The sequence below is a fragment of the Humulus lupulus genome, chromosome 6 (genome assembly GCF_963169125.1).
Source record: "Humulus lupulus chromosome 6, drHumLupu1.1, whole genome shotgun sequence".
Taxonomy (NCBI): Eukaryota; Viridiplantae; Streptophyta; class Magnoliopsida; order Rosales; family Cannabaceae; genus Humulus; species Humulus lupulus.
This window is the reverse complement of record NC_084798.1, coordinates 77,410,072-77,432,819: the sequence shown is the minus strand read 5'-3', so window position 1 is coordinate 77,432,819 and position 22,748 is coordinate 77,410,072.

The following is a 22,748-nucleotide window of genomic DNA, read 5'->3' as shown; positions in this document are numbered from 1 at the left end:
ATACGAAATGGCTTTTAAATCTTAAATAAAAGCGGTAAAATACAATTTTTTGTGATCAACGTTTACAAACTTGTAAATACCTGTTACAAAATTGTAAATATCTTTTACGTGTTTGTAAATAATATTTACAAAAATTAGTTTTAGAATTGTATTATTTTGTACATAAAACTTACGAACAAAATCATAACTAATTTTTTTATTTTTGTAACAATAGTTTACAAATCTAATTTCATAACTAGGAAATATATATTTGTAACTAACATTTACAAAAATAATTTATAGTTAAGAAATCGTAACCAAATTTATATAAAAATATTATAATTTTCCATATGTTACAATATTGTACTAAAAAATTACAGTAAACATTAAATTTATGTTATACAACTTAAAAATATAAATTTAAGATATTCATTATTTATAAAACACTTTATTATATATATATTTATATAAAAATACAGTTAGAGAGTAGTGAATTACAATAATTTTATATACAAGTTTTACATTTTTGTAACAACAGTTTGCAAAACTAATTTTACAATCAAGAAGTTTATTTTTGTAACTAACATTTACATAAATATTTATAAATTTATTTAACATGATTATTACAAAAATTTACAAAATTAATTTTTTAACTTTAAAATATATTTTTACAACAAAGCTTAAACTTTGACTAGATTAATATTTTAGTTTAACATTAAGTGTTGAGATTTGACTAGCTATGATTTTCAAAATAATATAATATTTTTTATCACTATCCCTCCTACTACTATTAATATATGTTACAAAAATTTATGAATATATATATATATATAATAAAATTGAAAGATCATTTATATCAATTTAAATAAAAATAGGACTGTAAACAAATTAAATATAAAAAGTAATATTAAGGGAGAGAAAAAAAAGTGAAAAATGACATATTTAATTAGAAATTTTATGTATGATACTAAGATAATAAAATAAAAAAAGTAGAAGATAGTTGATATTATTATTATTAGCACACTAAAAGTATGTATGAATTAATTACTGAAGAAAAAAAGACAAAAAAAATAAAACTAAACTACAGAGAATAGAAAGAAAAGAGTAAAATATTATCATATATATATAAATAAATATTCATTTTTCAGTTTAAAAGTTGCGAATCTAAGATTTATAATTGTATAAATATATATATATATATGTAAACATCTATTTATATATATATAATATTGGTTTGAGGAAAGGTGAAGTGATGCATAATAATTGTGTAAGTGTGTTAACAAGTAATTATATGTTAGTCTCAAAATTAATACCGTAAATTTGTAATTATTTTATATAACCGTATATTTAGATTTTTTTGTTCAAACACCGTGCATTTTGTAATTAACCCTTTAAAAAATGCTTAAAAAATGGTTGACATGACTTTAAAAATTTGAAAGGCCCACTATATTTGAGCCAAGTGGGACTTCCAACGGGAGTACTAGCATCTTTCTCAAATTAATGTAATGGTAAAAAAATGACTAGTTGGGTAATAGTGACAATTGATGACATAGTCAAAACAAAATTGGAATATAAGTTGCAAAATGACAAAATTATTTTGCTTATAATTAAAAAAAAAAAAATAGTGGTGGTAAGAATCCTTTCCTTGGGGCTTATCGAAAAATAGATTTTCAAACATGACTTTGAGTAATATATATACATAAGAGTGGATGATACTTGTGACAGGGATACTGTTTGTCCTTGGCTCCATCCACAGGTGGTGGACATTATTTGCAATATTCCCAGGCTGACTGGCTATGAAGCTAATTTTCTCATTTGGAAAGCCTTTGAATGGTGCCTTTTATGTTAAGCAAGTATACAATAGTTTATGCAGGGATTGGTAGGAAGGACCTACTCAGGTTTGGAGCAAACTTTAGAGTGCCCATCTGCATCCTTGCTTTAAATTATTTATGCGGAAAAATAGGTAAAGGTGCCTAATGTACAGGTGGTATCTTAGTGTTTGTCCTTCAATGTGTGCTTTGTGATAATGGAATGGGCTCCTTTATTTCTAATCCTCTTATGCCTCTATGCTAAAGTTGTTTGGTTCAGAACTAGATGGTCAATCTAATCTAAATCCATTAGCGTCTTTAATGGAATGAAGTTCTTAAATTGGATCCTTGATTCGCTTCTAGGGATTCCAATGGCGATTTCTTGTAAGATGTGATTCTAGTTTGTGATCAAATTTGGCTGGCTCAGAATAACAAGTATCATAATAGAGTATGCCCCTCCCTCAGCAATTGATTTTCTCAATTGTTAATCACTAGATGGAATTCTTAAGGGTTCAAAATGATTATAATTCTTGGCCTTTTCCCCACCGCCAGCTTATCTCGCTCATTGGCGTACTCCTTGGCCCAAAATGATCAAGATTTTCATTGATGTGGCCTTAAAAAATGGAGCTAGTGTAGCTACGATTGGGACTCAGATAGGGGACGGGTTGATTGCGACAGTTGTTACCTCAAAGGTGGTCAATAAGACTGCATTGGAGGCTTAATTCTTGGCACTTTGTCTTGCTTGGGAGGTGTCTAGTAGGTTTAGATGGACAGATTGTGTGTTTTTTTTTTATTATAAATTAAAATATTTTACATAGGATCTTTATTAGAGGATATTGCAAGTTTACTATCAAATTTTCCTATAGTGTCCCTAATCCGTGTTTGTCATACGACTAATAAGCCTACTCATGGATTAGCTGTGCATGCTCTTGGAGTAGATGATGAACTTGTATGGTTAGATGATTTTTCTCCTTTTATTCGAGATGTATTACACTCTGATTATTTTCAATCAATTATTCATTGGTGGAAATAATAATAATAATTAGGTAATTTGAATTTATACTAATATGTCTCATATTATAAAATCATATAATATATGTTATAAATATTTTGGCCATAATATATGTAATTAAATCAATTTTAAATCAGATATTTATCACTTTTCTTTAATTTAAATTTAGCAATTAATGATGGACCAACACTATAAATATATGTACTCGAAGGTCCCTATATACCCAACAATTTTACATGTTATATTTAGAAGTCCTAAGTAAGAGAAAATAAATTGTATGAGTGGTAGTTGCTTACTAATGGTTGGAGGAAATATATTTTTGAGCTTCATTTTTATGATCCTTATTTACTTTTTTTTACATTTCAGATCAATTAATTTATGAGAGTTGGTATCAGAGCAATGCATAACCTCTCCCTTGATTGTTGCCCCTAATGAGTCGACACTAATATGCATTATAAGCGGCGACACATGAAGTCGCCCCTAATAATCAAACATTAGGGGCGACGACAATGTCGCCCCTAATAATTTGTCTAACAATCCAAAAAAGGGTACTCCCAAAATTAATTTTTCGCCCTTAATAGTAGAAAGTCGCTCCTGATGTTGTATTATTAGAGGCGTCTTTTTGATTATTAGGGGCAAAAAAAGTCGCCCCTAATAGATTTTTATAAATAAAATTAATATTTTTTAATTCATAAAAATAATAATATTCAAATTAAATATGCATAAAAATAATAATTCGTTCAGATTACAAAACTAATATCCATGGATACAATAATATATTAATTAAAAGTAATTGTTTAATATAAAATCTAATCTCTCAAATCTGCAGCGTCATCTGTATCGTCCCTTTCCAGTGCATGTGCTGCCTGCCAAGCCTGCGGTGGCTGTGGGGTCTACAGAGGCATCAACCATGGATACTGTGGAGGTAACAATGATCCTACAACTCCATACATGTATGGATAGGGATAAGGTAGAGGTTGAGATGACGATCCACTCATATGAGGAGGTGGAGGTTGCGACGAAGGTCCATTCATATGAGGAGGATATGGTTGAGGGTACGGAGGTATTGACCATTGATAGATGTATAGGTGGGCCGAAGGTTGAGACTGCCACGATGGTGCAGCCATTTTGAGGTGTCTAAGGTTTAGAAGATGAATCTACATACTTCTGGTAAATTTGTTGACACGTATTATGCATCCCCAAGTTTGTTGTCGGACATTTTTCAGGTGGAAGCTGCTAATACATGTATTGAAAATGCTCATTCATGGTCTTCACCATATCAACCAATTCACATATATCATCAGTCAACTGTTGAGGTGCCGCCTGAGACTGAGTGTATTGGGAGGAACATGTTAACACTTTACCCTTTAATTTGCGGCCATCTTCTCGCTTGTGGCACTGCCTTTCACCAAGAACTTGACTTAATATCTTCATTTGATGGACCGAGGAAGAATTAGAAGTCCTAGATTCAACTGTCTGCTGAGTCTCAGCTTCAATGGTTGACTCCAACTTTTCCTGATTTAAAAAACATTAGAAACAAAACGAAAACATAATATTTGAATCGACATATAATAAAGTTAAACTTACATAATCTTGTTCAACATCCTCGTTGACAAACTTCTTGTTCTTTTTCATCTAGTGATATTCATTCCATTCCTCAATGAGGTTCGGGTTCAACTAATAAAGAAAATGAGAATGTTAGAGAACTTATAATTTAATACAACTTAATTAAGTTGGCATTTTCACTTACTTTTCATGACGTGTGATTGCTAATGATTTTATGCCTTGTGTTGTAGAGTACTTCATTTGGTCTCAATTTATTTTGTTCTTCTCTGAGCATTTAATAAACTATGGAGTCATGAAAAACTCACAAATTTCTTTCCACTCATCGTTGTTGACATCTTTCAGTGGATTCTATAGGACCTGGTCCCAATCATCTGGTTCTTTGTAGAATTTTTTGAAGTGGGTGTGCCACTTAGTTTTCCTATCTCGTTATCTCTTAGTCATCACAACATGGATATTTTCCATGAAGGTTTCATAATCATCTTGTTGTATCCTAATTTTTGCACGAGTTCATTCACTCAACTCGGGTACAACTGGCAGGTAAATACGTGGAAAAATAACCAAGTAGAATATCTGCTTATTATCCATGTGGACAGCTCGAGATTCATAATGGCCAGACCTAGTGTTAGGCGTCTTGACTTTACCACGACCTAAGAACAAGATAGTTGTCAAAGCGCTAGCTCGGGGTCAGATAACTATCAAAGCACAAGCTCGGGGTAAGATATGCAGCTCGTGGTGATTCAGATATAACGCATACTAAAGGATCCCTAGAGACTCGGGATTTGTTTACATGCTTATTCATGACCAGACTATCATATTTATTATCCGAGATAGCAAGAACATATTTATTTTGTTATCATATCATATCCCAACATAAATAGGATATGACTTGTATTAAATATAGACATTATGTAATTACGTGATGGACTCACACAGCCAAAACTTGTCCATGGAATTCCCCTATAAATACTAGGAATGCTGGACAGAAAATGGGTCGATTATTCTGTAATACCGAAACTTTACCAAAATAGAGAGAGAAACAATAACAATATTGACTCGTGGACTAGGTGGAGATTTAACCATTGAACCACGTACAAGATCTGTGTTATTGAGTGGGTTTTTGTTATTTCTTCATTACGGTTTGTCATTAAGCACTATTCTGCCGTTATTATTTCTTAATACACTATTGGCAAAAAATCGCATCAACAGTTTCGTGCTCTCATTGAGAGAAATTTAGTCCTTCCCAAAAATCCCAGTCGATTTCCATCATGGTGCTCACTCGCTCAATGCACGATAATGAGATAGAATAGCCTGGTGGGCAGGAGGCCCATCATATCGCTGTTATGAACGAACGTGGCCATGAGATTCAACAATGTCCAGGAAAACAACTGGCGTCCAGGCGACACTGGGAGTTTCGTGTCATTACCGCCGAACCCAAACCCAGGCTATCTAACTGCCATCGAGATGGAGAACATGCAACTGAGGAGCCATCTTGCTAGGGCAAACAGGTAGATTGAGGAGGTTTTGGCTCGGTTACCCCCTCTTACAACCAACGTTAATGTCGAAAAGAGGCAAGGTGGGTCTCATAAGTCCCACAGGAATACTCGATCCAAATCGAGTTGATCAGTCAGAACTACCACTCCAAGTTCTGTACTTGCGGGGCGAGATCACCAGAATGCTCAACCCAGCGACCATCACAGGGGTCGTCAGCATGTCAGTCGGTCGGTCAGGACTGCAACCTCAAGTTCGGTGCCTTCTTCACAGGTTCCCAAGAATGCCCATGACAATCCACGAGGAGGGGCTGGGACAGGCTCATGAAAACAAAATGCTCCAACAAATCCTCCTACACCACGATCGAATCACCAAGCACAGAGACCTAGAGACATTGGAGTAGAACAGAGCAGACTAATTTAGTCCGTCCTGATGGAACGAGGATAGCCTCACCAATAAGGCATCCCCCATCACCTATAAGACATCCAACACCACCTTGTCCTCAACGGGATATTCCAGCTCATGGGGACAGTAGGAGAAATCCTCCCCCATCTCCCAATACTTACGTCCCACAAACACATGTTGAGAATCCAGGTCCTCGACCCCAACCAAGAGTTGTAAGCTTCGCAAACGAGAGTTACTGGACCAAAAGCCATCATAGTGGTAGGTCCGAGAGTGACCTAAGGAATCATTTGAGTTCAGTGCAGAGCCCTCGATATGACCCACAACCCGATTTGCGCGATCGTCTGAACTTGCTGAGAAGGTATCCAGCTCGGAATGAAGATATTAGCTATACTCGACAAGAGGGAGTTCCGTCAATAGTACGCGATAATGGGAATGCCTCACAAAATCAAGCTCGGGCTTGGAGGGACAATAACCCATCACACACATACGATAGGATGGGAGATGTTGAATAGCTCCTAGCTAACGTAGGGACTAGGGACCAAACCCTCGAAAGATTAGCTTTGATGGAAGAGCGAATGAAGACACTTTTGTCTGGAAAAGAAAAGGATGATTGCGACTCAGATGAGGAGCTCGAGCCTTTCGCTCCAAATATTGCGGGGGCCACATATCTGGTAGGCTTTAGAATGCCATACCTGTCAAAATTTGATTGAGATGGAGATCCGTCAGATCACCTCGAAATGTTTAACACCATGATGATGGCCCACAATGTCGGGCCCGATCTAAGGTGTATTTTGTTCCCTGCAACTCTAGTCGGGCCTGACAGGCAGCGGTTTAAACAATACAAGAGGCATTCCATAAGCTCGTGGAACAAGTTTTCTTATAATTTCAAAAAAGCATTTTGAGCTTCAGAGGCAGCTCGGGTTGAGGCTGATTTATTGGCCAACGTAAAGCAGCAACCTAGCGAGACGTTGAAGGCATATATGAGCATATTTGCCAATGTTGCTACACGAGCTAGGGATGCTGATGACAGTTCCAAACTCATGGCAATGAGGATAGGAATCCTCGTCGGGGGCGACCTGTGGCAGGAGCTCCAAAGAAAAGGAGTTAAAAGCGTAGATGAATTCTTAGCTCGGGCTCAATAGTGGATAAATCTTGAGGAGGCGGGAGGTTCTATTGCAGGAACCAACCAGACCCTTATCCAACCTGTTGGAGCGGTAACGGATGTGGCAGCTACGGCCCAAACCATTACCCAAAATAACCAAGGGGGGAGCAACAAAAGGAAAGGGAATGGTGAAGCCGACCAGAGCGGGACAAAGAAAAACAAGCCCGCAGAGAAGTTCAAACATATCTACGCCACGTATACCGACCTAACGGACACACATGAGCACATTTTTCTGGCCAATTCTAGTCGCCTTCCATGGAAGAAGCCAAAACCTTTGAAGAACCAGAAGGCGAAGAGAGATCCCTCAAAATTCTGCTAGTTCCACAACAACATTGTTCATAACACTGATGATTTCTGGCAGCTGAAGGATGAGATTGAAACTCTCATCAAGGCGGGCCCTTTGGCCCAGAACACCCAAAATTGGGTGAAGCCGAGTCAGCCCGGTAGGCAGAACCCACTTCCAGTTCTGGAATCTCCGACAAGCCAACCCGGAGCTCAAGCAAATCAAGTCGAACCTCCTCCGATAGTAGGGGGAGATATAACCACTATTGCGGGAGGACCTCATTTGGCAGGCACAAGCAACGGAGCCCAAAAAAGGTATATTAACGAACTGAAGTTTCATAATGGGGTGGAGTTCATCCCGGAGCAACGGTTATCGAAACAGCAGTAATTGGAAAAGCAACCAATCATTTTCACGGAAGAGGATGTTAACCATGTCCAATTCCCGCATAATGATCCGCTGGTGGTAACCGTTCATCTTTCCAACCGAAGGGTACGAAGGACACTAGTGGATAACAGAAGTTCTATAAATCTACGTTTCAGGTCCACCCTAGAAAAAATGGGGTTATCCATAACTGAAATGAAGGAGACCTCGATGACTCTATACGAGTTTTTGGGAGAAGGGCCAACAGCCATCGGGACGATTGGACTGGTAATGACATTGGGAGGAGAGTCGTGAACTGTTTCCAAGTTACTCGAGTTCCTAGTAATAGATTGTCCGGCTGCATACAATGCGATCTTGGGTCGACCTGTGTTGATGGGATTTGAAGCCATAACCTCTATCCGCCACCTAGCATTGAAATTCCCCTTAGCTGCAGGAATATGCACTGTCAGAGGCGATCAACTCACTGCCAGGGAATGCTATATCATTTCTATGAAGGGAAAGTCACAACCCGGACAGCAAGCGATGGTCGTAAATGATGGAGGTGAGGAGTCCCACAAAGTAGAAGTGACTTATGGGACGGAAAAACCTCTGCAGGAAGAGGATAGTGAGGTTGCCCAACATGACGACATTGACCCGCGAGTAGGCAAAGACAAGTCAGAGCTCAAATCCATAGAAGAGCTCGAGGAAGTGAATATCGACCCTAAAGAAGCTTCAAAAGTTGTAAAAATTGGAAAGAATATTTACAATGAAAAAAAGATGGAGCTGGTCGATTTTTTATAGAAGAAGCTGGATGTCTTCGCTTGGTCGCATGAGGATATGGTGGGAATTATTCCAAGTATAATAATGCCCACTTTAAATTTGGACAAGAGCGTGCCTACAAAATCTCAGAAATGGAGACGTTTGGGAACTACCCGATCTAAAGCACTTGATGAAGAAGTAGCTCGATTACTATAATGCGGGTTCATCCGAGAGGCAAAATACCCGATTTGGGTTTCTAATCCCGTGCTAGTCCCAAAATCGAACGAGAAGTGGAGAACCTGTATCGACTTCTCTGATCTGAAAGGAGCTTGTCCCAAGGACTGTTTCCCACTACCAAGAATTGATCAGTTGGTAGATGCCACGACAGGTCACGAGCTCATGTCTTTCATGGACGCGTATTCTAAATATAACCATATCGCAATGAACCTTGTGGACCAGGAGCATACTAGTTTCATGACCAAACATAACGTATATTGCTACAAAATTATGCCATTCAGGTTAAAAAATGTTGGGGTTACATAAACACTTGGTCAACAAAATGTTCGCTAACCAGATCGGGAGAAATATGGAGATGTATGTCAATGACATGTTGGTCTAGTCAAAGACTCCAATAACCATGTATCCGATGTAGAAGACTATTTTAGAATATTAAGGAAATATGAGATGAAGTTGAATCCTCAGAAATGCACCTTCGGGGTGGCATCTGGAAAGTTCCTTGGCTTCATAGTCAACACGAGGGGAATAGAGACGAATCCTAAAAAAATCAAATCATTATTAGAAATGCCTTCGCCCAGGTCCCGTAAAGAAGTTCCAAGCCTAATTGGAAGGGTGGCAGTTATGAATCGATTCATTTTGAAATCCACTGGCAAGTATCTCCCACTATTCAACTTGCTCAGAGGAAACAAGAAATTTGAGTGGATCGAGGAGTGCAAACAGGCGTTCCACGATCTAAAAATACATCTGGCCGAGCCCCTAGTATTATCTAAACCATTGTCTGGAGAGTCTTTGTTCCTTTATTTGGCCGTAACAGAGAATGCAGTCAGTGGCGTGTTGGTTCGAGAAGAAGAACGAGCCCAGAAACTCGTATATTATGTAAGCAAGAGGCTTCTCGGAGCTGAGTCACAGTATCCATTGATAGAGAAACTGGCGTTTTGCCTAACATTGGCCTCCAGAAAGCTTCGGCCATATTTCCTATCCCATTCAATCAACGTCTTAACCGAGCAATCTTTAAGGCAGGTTCTACAAAAACTTGAGACGTCGGGACGTTTTTCAAAATGGGCCATCGAACTTAGCCAATTCGAGCTTTTGTACTTACCCTCGACCTCAATTAAGAGTCAAGCCCTTGCTGATTTTATGGCTGAATGCACCGGTTTTCTGGACGAGCTCATAAGGGAGTCAGTGCAAGAAGTATGGAAAATCTTCGTTGATGGATCATCGAATGAGAACGGGTTAGGAGCTGGAATAATCTTAATCTCACCATAAGGGAAATGATTTCACATAACTCTAAGATTCAGATTTGAGGTATCCAACAACGAAGCAAAATATGAGGCCTTACTAGCAGGGCTGAGAGTGGCGAGAGAGCTCAAGGAAAAAGCCATCCAATGCTATAACGATTCTCAACTTGTGGTCAATCATGTATTGGGAGAGTATCAAGCTCGGGGCATCAAGATGGCAGCCTACCTGGCTAAGGTAAGAGGGGAAATGTTTGAATTTGAATACAGCTTTATCGAACAGATAACTCGCGAGCAGAATTCCAATGCCGACGCTCTGCCTCGACTTGCTACCACCAAAGAGGCTGAAACATTAAATGTAGTGCCGGTGGAGTTCTTGGAGACCCCAAGTGTAACAGGAGAAACGATGGAGGTCAGAATGATTGACATAAGACTGACCTGGATGACTCCTATAGTGGAATATCTTGCGACTAGAAAATTACCTGATGATAGAAAAGACGCAAGGAAGATACTCTATCAAGATCCACAGGACGTGATGGTAGATGGAACCCTTTATCGACAAGGTCATTCGTTGCCCCTCCTGCGATGTGTTCTGCTCGAGGAAGCCAAAACCATTTTACAAGAAATACACAAGGTTTTTGTGGAGATCACGCTGGGGGGAAAAGCTTGGACCTGAAGATACTAAGGCGGGGCTACTTTTGGCCAACTTTAACGAAAGATTCGATCTCATACGTTCAAAAATGTGACAAATGCCAGCGTTTCGCCATAGTTGTCCGAGCTAATCCAATCAAGCTAACGATGATTTCATCCTCGTGGCCATTTGCAGCATGGGGAATCGACCTAATAGGTTTCCCTACCTATGGGAAAGGGAGGAGTTTGATCTGCGGTGGTGGTGATCGATTACTTCACGAAGTGGGTAGAAGCCGAGCCTCTGGCATACATCACCTCAAAAAAAGTCCTAGACTTCGTGGTGAAGAGTATTATATGTCGATTTGGACTTCCTAAGAAGATCGTGTCAGACAATGAGACGCAATTTGACAGTGATCTCTTCACTAACTTTTGTGAAAAATATGGCATCACGAATTGTTTCTCGTCGGTAGCATACCAACAAGCCAACGGGCAGGTTGAGGCTGTAAACAAAATCCTTAAGGCGAGCTTGAAGAAGAGGTTGGATGAAGCCGAAGAACTATGGTCCGAACAGCTCCCGCAAGTACTTTGGGCCTACTGAACTTCTCACAGGACCTCCACGGGGCATACTCCTTTTTCCTTAACTTTTGGAAGCGAGGCCATGATTCCAATAGAAGCCATGGTAACTACTCACAGAAAAAGGACATTTGATCAAGAACAGAATGACGGGCTACTTAACACATCTCTTGATATGATCGAAGAAAAACAAGAGGAATCGCAGTTACAGCTCGCCCATTATCAACAAAAGATCACTCGCTATTTCAATTCTAAAGTTAAGGGGCGCAGACTTGGATTAGGCGAGCTAGTTCTCCGAAGGGTCTTTTTGGAAAATAAAGACCTAAGGGATGGTGTATTGGGCCCGAACTGGAAAGGACCATATCAGATCGTAGAAGTCTTGCATGAGGGAACTTTTAAGATGGCTCGACTAAATGGGGAGGTTGTCCCACGAACCTGGAATGCCCTTCACTTGAAAAAGTATTATCAATAGTACTACTGTCAATGGAAGGCTTATTTATAAAAGCCATTTCAATTAAACAATAGATGGATTATTAAAAAAATTATTTCTTAGTTTTATTATTGTGAGTTCGTGTTCTCATATGTATAAAAGCAACCAGGAAAGTTTATACATTCTGGTTACTTGGGGGCACATAACCGAGGTCGACAAGATTTTTAGTGAAAAGTTCTTTTAAAGCTAAGAAATTAAGCCTACTCGGATAACGTCCAAAACTTAGAAGCTTGGAAAAATTGATTATTCGATGGCTTTTTAAAGCTCGAGTTTTCAATAAACCTAGCACGAACTAAGTTTAAATCATCTAAAACCCTCGATATAACTAGGTTTGAAACTTAGAAGCTTGGAAAAATTAATTATTCAATGGCTTTTTAAAGCTCGAGTTTTCAATAAAGCTAGCACGAACTAAGTTTAAATCATCTAAAACCCTGGATATAACCAGGTCCGAAACTTAGAAGCTTAGAAAAATTGATTATTCAACAACTTTTTAAAGCTCGAGTTTTCAATAAACCTAGCACGAACTAATTTTAAATCATCTAAACCCCTGGATATAACCAGGGCCAAAACTTAGAAGTTTGGAAAAATTGATTATTCAACGGCTTTTTAAAGCTTGAACTTTCAATAAACCTAGTACGAACTAAGTTTAAATCATCTAAAACCCTGGATATAACCAGGTTCGAAACTTAGAAGTTTGGAAAAATTGATTATTCAACGACTTTTGAAAGCTCAAACTTTCAATAAACCTAGTACGAATTAAGTTTATAATCAGGTTCGAGGCCTGATTCTTAATAGGTACGACACAAATAAGCGAGAAAAAACTTGGACATAACCAAGTTTGGTAAAACCTTTCTCGATCTAAAAGTCGATCCCTAAAATTTTGAATGTACAAGAGTCTAAGTATTCATATAACATGAGAAAATAATAAAGGAAAGAAAAATAGACCACAAGTTAGATATATATTGAAATAAAACAAACAAATATATTGTCACATCGAGGAGAAATAACCTCGAGCTAAGCCCGAAGGCAATTGTTTAATACCAAAAGACTGTTAAACAAGTACAAAGAAAATCATAAATGAGATCATTAGGCTCTGTCAGCTCGCCCCACCGAAGTAACTTCCTTACCATATCCCTCCGTCGCTACAGAAGCCTCACCAGTCTCCGAGGGTTCTTGCAAAAACCGAACCTTGAATTTAGCAAGGTATGGATCCCACAGCCCAGGCTCCATGAAGGAGAAGTTCCCATCCTGGTTGAAAGCCCAGCAACGGTAAAGTATCTCCTCCATGGTTGATGATGACACTGCCTCTTCCTCCTTGGCTTTAACTTTGGCCTCAAGTAGTTTCGCTTTGAGCTTACCATTCTCGACCTAAATCTATTCAGCATGACACTCCTCTATGACCTGAGCTTGGGAGGTGAATAATGCAATATTTGTGGCCTGCTTACTTTCTTGGGAAGAGATAAGAGCGACCTTAGCAGCATGCTCATTTTCCTGAGCAACATTCAGGGCGGCCTTGGCAATGGCCAGCTCGGCTCGGATTTCTTCCTTTCTGGCCTTAGCACGAGCTATGCTTCAGTGCTGGGCCAGGACGGACTGCAGAATAACAAAACAAGTTCAAATAAAAAAAAATAGGAAGAACACAGTAAACAAAAAAGAATCAGGTGTGGGAGAAGGACTCATGGTGAGGTTCATCCCCATGGAAAATCCGAGGACATCCTTCGGGCTACGCTCCCCTATGGCTCTCAGATCCCTTGCACTGGATTTATATGCGTGGCCCACCATATGAGTCGCTGTTTCATACATTATACCCCAAAAGACCTCCAGGATATTTTTTTCAGGTCCTGTGGCTCAACTGGTATTCGAACGATGGGGGCCTCGGCTTGAATTACTTGGGGAGATGGAGGCATGTGTCAAGGGGGAGGAGGAGGAACTTTCCCAACGACGACAGTAGTCACCGAAGCTGGCTCCTGAGTGAAGCTCGTGTCTTTACCCTTAGAGGGGGGTTTTGTAGTATCCCCAGTCTTAGGGGTGGCCTTCTTCATCACCCTGGGTCTCTTCACGATGGGGCCTGTTCCAGACGTTTTAGCCTGAAAGACAGTCCTTAGGTCGAGGTCTCCTATCGATTCCATCTCTTCACTTGAAAATAACAAAGGGAGTTAATTCACAAAAGTAGTGTTTCAAAGATATATAAAGGGGGGGGGGGGGGGAGATAAAGATCCTACCCTTCGGGCTGGGGGAGGAATCTATTATCACTAGCTCGGGTGTATGAACCAGGCTAAGCATGACCTCCGGCTCTAGGATTAATGGAGGGGAGGGGCAATCTAAGGATACAATCTCTAAGATCCTAGGGTGTTCAGGTCCCTCCTCGGCCCTAGATTCGTCTACATACTACCTAAAGCCAGGAGCAAATGCTCCCTGGAGCAGAGAAGGCCAAGTCCTATGGTTGGTTCCATACTCTTCAAAGATAGAAGATCTAAAGTTCAGTGTGTTGTCAACTACAATGGTGCCTTTGGGATAGATGTGGTCGTAGCGTACCACTAAGTGATCCACGTATTGGAGGAGAGTTACATTTAGGTCCGGATCAGTGGGGTGGCATAACTAGCTGATTGGGGTTAAAACGTATTAACCTAAAGCTAGCAGCAGCCCGATCTAACTCCCTAAAAAGGTATGAGTTACCTTGACCGGAAGGGCTGACTGCTGCTCTAGAAGCAGCTCGGCCAGGATCAGGTCTTTGATCAGCTTCAGGAGCCCGTCTTTTCCGGATGAGAGGCACCTCGGCCTCTTCCTCATCGGTGTCCTCAGCAGTTGGCAAAGCCTCTTGAGAGGAGGGAAGCTCAAGGATTACCGGAAGAGGAGCTCAGGTCGTCAGAGCCAGTGTTTGACTCTCGCCGATCAGTTTATAGGCCAACGTCGTGACATCATTCATGACCTAGCAATAATCCTTTTCCCCAGAGAGAAGGTAGGAAAATTTCTCATACTGACCCCCGAGAACCACAGATTTTTCTGTCCTGACGAATATGGCTGCACGAGAAACAAACTCAATCAAGACATGTGCAAATAAAAAAAATAAGGAATAAAAATTCACGAGCTGAATTTACAAAGGTAGAAGACTTACGAGGTTGGTCGAAGTATCGGTGTTCGCAATGCTTGAAGCCATTCGACATAAAGAATAAATCTTTTATAGTCGTTTGGATGGCTGGGAAGCTCCATGACGAAGGCGGAGTTTGGAACCGCGTGAGGTAATAAAATCCATCACCTCGTCCTCTCTGGTTGGGGCTTGCTTTGAGACAAAAAAAGTACAAAATATCCGCCGGAGAGGGGACCTCCCACTCATGCCTCAGGAATAGATATTTCAGCCCCCGCCAAAAGTCTGTCTGAATTTGAGGGGAGCTGGAAAGGATCCAGTTTAACGTAGTTTAAGAAGTCCACGAAATACTGGTCAAAGGGAAGGAAGGCACCAGCCTTTAGATGCTCATCGCTCCAGGCCGCAAGGTCATCTTGGAAAGGGGCACAACTCCTTTCCCCTTCAAGCGCAGGTCGGGCGAGGAGACCACCAGCTCCCATCTCAATGTTGTGACTCAACATGATTTTATTAACTTTCCCTTGAGTCGTGATTTTTGAGATTATGTGCTTGGCCTCGAAGAATGCATTGGGGTCGACAGGAACTTCTTTCTCCACTACCAGATCGAAGTGCATAATAAAGGGGTGACCTGCTTCCCTTTATCTTTGCATTGAGTGGATGAGCTCGCAAATTTCTTCATAGGGGGTGCCATCAGATCGCCTAACGACAAAGCGGCCTAATTAGTAGGCGACCTAGGATGGTCTATAACTGTGTCGTAAAGGTACGAGGGAAGAAATGGATTATTTTTGTTACACGAGCTGAAGTTAGCCTTAGCCTCATCGCGTGATGCCATGCGATATCCTAGGCTACGCGCCTCAGTTTCTTAACAATCCCCTGATACTTCGGGATCCATGTGTTAGAAATGTCAGACCCACTACTTTCCTTTGGAAAAAGGTTTAGTGTGAAACCACTCAAGGAAGCGTAATCTCAAAGCTACTTGGTATTAAACCTAAAAACCCTTCAATTTTTTTACCCCGAATGGGTATTCTTTAAACTAATTTGCCATTAGGGCTACCCCAGATTAACAAGGAAATTTGCCCAATTTTATGAATGTCTTATTTCTAAAACATGTTTGGGTTCACCCATTGAACCTAAATCAAAACCTATTTCCAATGAACATTTAGAAATATCCTAACGGTAACAAGCAATGAACGTTGCGGACGAACTTTGTTGAGAAGAGAAATCTCATTGGATAACAAAGAAAAAAAACAGTGAACTTTTCAAACCAAGGGATGAGATACTTACAGGAAATATGTTCAGTGATTAGAGGATGTAGATTCGGCAACGGGAAGCTCCTGGAAAGCTTCTGAATGTCTGGGCACGATGAACAGTTTTGGGGATTCTGGGGAAGAAGAAGGGAAGCTTGACATTTTAGAAATGGGAAATTTTCAAATGCAAAGGTGGTGAGGTTTGAAGTTTGATCACCCTATTTATACGTAAACTACGAATATTAATCTAGGCCATCCAATTGGGTTAGCTCAAGATCCAAGGGCCAAGATTAAATAGAGTAAGTGGCGGAAAAAAGTTGACAAGATAATTATTTTAGTCATCAAAACCCAAACAGATGCCAATTGTAGTAGACCACGTGTCCAGTACTCGAGTAGTAGGAATTCAAGGTTTTATGTGACAAAAGTCTAAAATCCCCTACTGTGTATGTCAGAAAATGATGACATCGAACACAAGTAGGAGCTTGGGGGGAAAATGTTGTATCCTAATTTTAGCACGAGTTCATTCACTCAACTCGGGTACAGCTGGCAGGTAAATACGTGGAAAAATAACCAAGTAGAATATCTGCTTATTATCCATCTGGACAACTCGAGATTCATAATGCTCAGACCTAGTGTTAGGCGTCCTGAATTTACCATGAACTAAGGATAAGATAGCTGTCAAAACGCTAGCTCGGGGTCAGATAGCTGTCAAAGCACAAGCTCAGGGTCAAATATGCAGCTTGTGGTAATTCAGATATAATGCATACTAAAGGATCCCTAGAGACTCGGGATTTGCTTACATGCTTATTCATGACCAGGCTGTCATATTTATTATCCGAGAAAGCAGGAACATATTTATTTTGTTATCAAATCATAACCCAACATAAATGGGATATGATTTGTATTAAATATAGACATTATGTAACTACTATAAGAAAAACTTATTGTATGATCTTTATTTATTTTCATGCAATTTACATATTATCAAAAAAACATGCAAATTCCTAGAACATTCTCTTATGAAATTGATACAAATACAGAGTAAAGTAAAAACTTACATAACGCATTGGAACTGGAACAACTCCATCCATCAATCTCTCTAACCCTTGATTCCTTTCTGTAGCATAGTATTATCAAGATATTGAACAAGATCGACAACACAGTCTCCCTCACCAAGCCTTTAATCAATCTAGAACTAGTGTGGGCTGGTTCTCAACACATGAGATAGAGATCTTGAAGAAAAGAAGAAGAGAGAGTGACCAAGAAAGGTTAGACTGTCTAGGTTTTCACTTACCAATCAACTGAACCTCACTTCCTTATGAAAACCCTAGATATCATATTCCTTATATAGGAAACGTAATGGGCTTTATTTAATTTTAAATTAATTAAAAATGATAAAAATAAATAAAAGTCTTGGGCTGCCATAATTGGACTTGGGCCCAATCTCTTTGTTTTTAATTTAAATCCCAATTGGGCCTAAATTCAAAAAAATTTATTTATTTTTTAATTAATCAATTAAAGCCTTATTCAAATTAACTAATTATAATTTGAAACTTGATTTAATATTATTTATTTATATTGACACAAATTTATCAATATTAATAAATTTACCCAAAGATTCTATTTTATTCTCTAAATCTCATATCTCTGTAAATTTTCCAAAATTGACCTAGTCAACTTTAAAAATCCTAATTGATAATTAAATCAATTAATTGAGACATTCTAGATGATTTACTTAAAGGTGATGCGGGGACCATGGATCCATGAAATCAAGCTCCAATAAGTTACTGTGAATTTATTTACGAATAATTTTACTACCTTATTAATTCCTCATGACTTCACTATAAACTCGGAATTGAACTCTTGAATTCATAGAACGTATTTTCAAAACCATAAATATGTTATCCATTGTTATAACCATTACAATCAGTCAATCATCTATCGATGACTTACTAATGAGATGGTGCAAATTACTGTTTTACCCGTCATTAGTATTTTATCCTTAACTCCTACTAAGTTCCTTATAAATGATATTTCTGTGAACTTAATAACAGAAATGAGATCTCAATAATTTAACCTTTTGAACAAAGCAATTAAGGAAATCATATTCTCACTTCTCATACAGACGTTATAGATTTCATATCTATGAATAATACTCTCGCTCAATTTCACTACTAAATCTCCAAGATGTAAGTATGGGCTAGACCGTAGGGTAAGCTGGTAACGAACAAGTCAAAAGATTTAAATAATATAATTAGTAGAATATTATCACTCAGAATTAAGATCAACTTAACATATGGTCAACGTTGTGACATTGATTAGATTCGATAACAACGATACTTATTTATCAATCAATAATCAATATCGGTCCTAGTTCGATGTAACTAAATACATCCGATCTTATCTACTTGGTCGATGCCTTGGACAAGACATCACACCCCGAATGTGTAAGTAGATCATATCTTAGATTACCTAATCAGTGAAAATCCAATGCACTGATCTAATCTAAGGACTCGTTCTTTTGAACATATAATTACAACTATAATCCATTGTGACCTAGTCACTATAATTGTAACTATCCATATGTTCGGGATTTTATAAATGTTTGTATTATTTCAATAATCATGTAATAAAAGAAGCAAGCAACATGGTTGTCAAACTAAATGATTTCTACTACTTTTATTAATAATATGAAATCGTGCTACATGTCCGACATGATTTTTTAAGGGCATAAAACTCAACAAACTCCCACTTTCCCTTTTAAAAGAAATGGGACATGTTTATCAAAACCATGCATTCTACATGCTTCACAATTATGCTCTCTGCTTATATCTTTGTAAAGGGATATGAAATATTCCCTTCCAATGCTTTCTTTATCACCTTCACTTCACGTCTTCGCCACACATCCTCGATAATGTGGTACTTTCTCTCTATATGCTTTACTTTTTTCTGGAGCTTCGAGGTTCTTTTGAATTTGCTATTGCCTCATTACTGTCACTAGACAAAATGAGTGGTTTATCCATTTGTGGAATAACATCGAGATCCGTATAGAACTTTCTTAGTCAGACTATTTCCTTAGCTGCCATTGACACAGCTATGTACTCAGCCTCCAAGGTGGATTCTGAAATGGCAGATAGCCTATCACTTCTCCAAATCACAGCTACTAAGATGGCAGACAACCTATCGCTTCTTCAAATCATAGCTCCACCCCCAAGAGTAAACACATTTTTCAGAAGTAGACTTCTTGTCATCAACATTAGTCTAAAATATGAATCTATGTAGCCTAACAGGTTCAAAGATCCACATGAAAAGACTAACATATAGTCTCTAGTCCATCAAAGATACTGACCTCCATCTATTGTTCATTTCCAAGGTTATACTGACACTTGCTCACCACTCCCACTGCATAGCATATCTCCAGTCACAACACACAACATAGTATGCATTAGACTTTTATTTGCAAAGGCATAAGGTATTTATTACATCTTTTCTTTCTCTTGAGGAGTCTGTGGAGACTGCTGCTTTAAAAAATAAATTCCATGTCAAGATGCTAAACATCCTTTCTCGGAATTTTTTAAAAAGTAACGACCAAGCACCTCACCTAAGTAGGCCGCTTGAGTTAGAGCCAAAATTCAGTTATTTCTATCCCTGATGTTCTAGATATCAAGAACACGATTTGCTACAATGAAATCTGGAATTACGTTTCCAACTAGATCTTTATGTTTGATAATTTCTTGACATTGTTTCCAATGAATAAGATATCATCTACATAAAGGATTAAGAACACCACAATGTATTTTTCCCTAAGTTGTCAAACACAAGGCTCAACTACATTTTGTTCAAAACCTCAGGTCTTAATGTTTCCATTTAACCTTAAGTTCCAGGAGCGCGAAGCTTGTTTAAGTCCATTGATTGACCTACTTAGCTTGCCGACTTTCTTGTTCAACTACTTTAAATCCTTCTGATTGATCCACGTTAATGGTCTCATCAAGATAGCCATTAAAAATGCTTCTTTGATGTCCATTTTCCTTATCTCCTAATCAAGAGTTGTGACAATGGATAAGAGTATACTAAATGAATTTTAACATGGCTACCAAAGAAAAAGTTTTCTCTAAGTCAACTTTCTCTCTCTACCATGAGTCGAGCCTTAAATGTCTCGACCTTTCCATCAGCTCCTCTCTTCTTCTTATAGACCCACTTGCACCCCATGGACCTAAAGTCCAATGGCACATCTACAGGATCCCAGACAAATTAAGAGTACTTAGACTCTATTTCCTGGTACTTGGCTTTGAGTCAAAGATCCCTTTCAGACTTACCCATTGCCTATTTAAAGGCCAACGAATCATTGTTACTTGTGTCCCCAACCAACTTGTGGGTTACACTATCCATATCATAGGTACCGGGTTCTGAGAAACCCTCCCACAATGACGAGGCATCATAACCTTCTGACTTGGATTAGTGTTTTCTAAATCTACCTTGTTTTCATCGACTTGCATCGATGAGGATGGAACAATAGTTTATCATTTTTCCATCTAATACTATTTTGCTACGAGACTTGAAATTCATTTTGTAGTCGTTATCCAGAAAAGAAGCATTTGTAAAGCCAAACACTTTCTTGTCTAGTGGACTATAAAATAGACCACCCTAAGTACCTTTAGAATAGCCACCAAACAAGCAAACCCTTAGTTCATTGTTCTATCTTTCTACCTTTTCCCTCAGGATATGACACCGCCAAATTCCATAATGACGTAAACCAGGTTCATGACTATTTCATAATTCTAGTGGTGTCTTGGAGATATCTTTTGAGATGGCACAACATTTTAAAAAATGTCACATGCGGTCTAGGTGGTATGTCTCAAGAAAAGATCTGGGTAAGAAGTTGTTAGAGTTGAATAACTTATCGTATAACACACATGTTCATAAACGCATGATTCACGTCGTTTAGCAACACTATTCTGCAACACCGTTCTATTGCGGAGTCCTTGGAACAGTTTCTTTAGACAATTCTCCAAGTTCAATTAAATGATCTTGGTTTCGATTATCCAAATATCCTCCACCCCAATCAGATCGCAAGATCTTTAACATTTTACCTAATATGGTTTTAAAGCCATAGTAATGAATTCTTTGAACTTCTTAACAAATTCGCATAATTCCTACGCTTTAGGTACTTACATGAGTCTATAGAGCAATCGTCGATGAAGGTGACGAAATACTCATAACCACCCTTCGCTTGAACATTCATATGTCCCCAAACATTTGAACATACTAGCCCTAGTGGTTCTTTGGCCCTTTCTCCTATCACAGAGAATGGACACTTTGTCATTCTACCCTCAAGACTAGATTCACAAACAAGTAGGTCACCCTAGGTGAGTTCCCTCAAAGGCCCAGCCTTTGTTAGTCTTTGAATCCCATCATAGAAAATATGACCAAAGCGAAAATGCCAACGGTACGTCATTTCTAATGTTATTGACCTTTTGTCGTTTAACGGTCCTAGAATTAGCTATCTTAAACAACTCATTATTTAGAACATAGAGTTTGTTTAGTTGAAATAGGTATAGCCCGTTTTTCATACATCCACCCCGCAATTCACATCCATTTAAAGAAATAGGATTTCATTACTTGTGAAAGTAACTACAAATTGTTGTTGATGTAATAAGAAAAACTGAAATTAAAATGTCCATTGAAACTCGGAATAAAATAAACATTGTCTTAAAACAATATATTTATTTCCAAAATTCATTCAAGCTTATCCTTTTGCCTTGTTTGATACGAACAACCCTTGATAGATTCCATGTTGTGGCTTTTTATCCTTCATGACTTTCCCAATGCTAAGAAGGTGTAAAAAAAGGTACATGCATGTTTAGTAGATTTTGATTCAGCGATCCAAAACTGAAGTATCATCCTCTAAAATCACATGCATCCAAGACAAATTTAATTATCTTGGGTTCCATATGCCTTGAGTGTTGGACAATTTTGTTCCAATTTCTAGTCTCCTTGCAGTTGGAAACACTCCTTTTTTGTGTGTGCTTATAATCAGGCCCTGCTCCAAGATGCTTTCCAGCATTTGGTGCTTTTCCAATGGACTTCTTGTTCTTTTCGTTTGAATTTCTTCCTCGTTTGTTCTTCAAAGAAGAAGCTTAAAGCAACTTTTCCTTGAGCTTGTTTAGTAGTATTAGAATCGTTTCCTTTGCTCGAACCACCATCAACAATCCTCTTTTGAAGGATTTGGTGATCGTTTCATAGGAAAAATAGGAATATATTTGATTGTCACGAACTCGATGTTGTCCATAGTCAACACCATGTTGATGTTGGATAAACATTTCGTGAGGTTCTCACCATAGAGTAACATTTTAGAGATTAGAGAGAGTATGAGGTGGAAAGCCTAGAGCTACTATTATCAACTAAGTAGAAATCAACGCATTGCATGACAAA